Source organism: Palaemon carinicauda, chromosome 40 (genome assembly GCF_036898095.1).
Source record: "Palaemon carinicauda isolate YSFRI2023 chromosome 40, ASM3689809v2, whole genome shotgun sequence".
Classification (NCBI taxonomy): domain Eukaryota; kingdom Metazoa; phylum Arthropoda; class Malacostraca; order Decapoda; family Palaemonidae; genus Palaemon; species Palaemon carinicauda.
In genome coordinates, this window is record NC_090764.1 from 63,253,512 (window position 1) to 63,255,074 (window position 1,563).

Below are 1,563 nucleotides of genomic sequence, written 5' to 3' on the forward strand. Positions count from 1 at the left end.
TGAAAAAAACATTCCTCCCAGTGGAGAAATATGAATTTCATAGGTTAATGTATTTCGCCTGTAGTGGGTTAATGTGCAACTTTACAGAGGAGAACATTGCATTTTTGGAAAGAGCAACCCAAAATTGCATTAGAACAATTGTTTTCAGGTAGTTGCGAGGAGGGTCCATCAAACTCATTATTTAGGCATCTTTTGTCAGCATGCCCCACGGCCTACTGGTGGGACTAGCTGACAGAGAGAGAGAAAGCATGAAGTGAAGGGCTGCTTCATTAAATGTTTGCTAACAATTATTAAGGATGTAAGAATATATCTTACTGCCTTCCTCCAGAATGAGAGCTCAAATGGAAGGGGAGAATGAATCATTCAAGCTTCCATCCAACCACAAAACCGCTGCCGGTCACTGCCGGCCCCGGGTATGTGGATGGCAGTTCAAGAGAGGACTGAAGAACTCTCGACAGAAGAGGGGTCTCCCACTGGCAGCCGCCACAGCCGACACAGCCTTTCCTGGAGCCATGCGTCCATAAAGGAAGTCTGAGAGACTAGGCAACTGCTTATGTAAGAGCCCGGCCGGCCCCGCAACCTACCCGGCAGGCGGGGAGATTGTAGGACGACGGCCACAGGGTTGTGATGGCTTTGCCATCGCTAAAGGACAGAAGCTGACAGGGAAAAGGATCCTACATACAGTGTGGAAGAAGGCGGCAAGGTTGCAGTCTTCCCATACAAGTGAGAAACTCTGTTTCAGTATCGGCGGCAGAAGAATATCTATTCTTCAGCGTAGGGTCTGCCGAAACAGTGTTAGGAGGAGGCGGCAGGATTGCCACCACCTGTCAACAGGAGGGAAACATCGTTTCAGTGTCGGTGCCATCCTAGGCGACAGAAGAATGTCTATTTTTCAGCCTAGGGTCTGCCAACGCAGGATTGGTCTTCCAGACCGCAAGGGAGAAGGTGGCGGCATCATACAACCACTTCAAGTGCGGCCTAGGGAGGCATAGCCTCCTATGCCGGCAGCTGAAAGCCGGCAGGGGAGCGACTACTCACCCTGCTGCTCGGCCACCGGCAAAGACTGAATACTCTGAAGTTCTGTCAAAAACCCAAAGCCGGCCATCCGCCAGCAAGGGTAAGAGACAGAAAACACTAACCTAGTCAAGCCGGAGTGTCTACTCTATGGCAACACCAAGATAGGGTTGTCGCCTATGGCGGCACTCCGAGGGAAGGAGGGATTACCCTTAAATCTCCACAGGAGACAAGTATCAATTTATATAATAATTCTAGGAGATATCTATCTCCGTATGAATTGATAAAATGCAGGGCAAGATTTGGTTACCTAGATCGCCGAAACTCTAACGTATACGATCGATGAGGAAGAAGAAATATGTGCAATCAGTATAGTATCTTTACATGTATAAAATGCCTAAATAGCTTCATATTTTAATGCTATTACAACTAGGAATGTCGTTCTATATAATGCATGAAGGTAAACTGAAATGCGTAGGCTAGGAAGCCTAGCGCGGGTGAGGTTCGGTTACCTAAATTGCCGAAACTCTAACGAATACAATCGACATA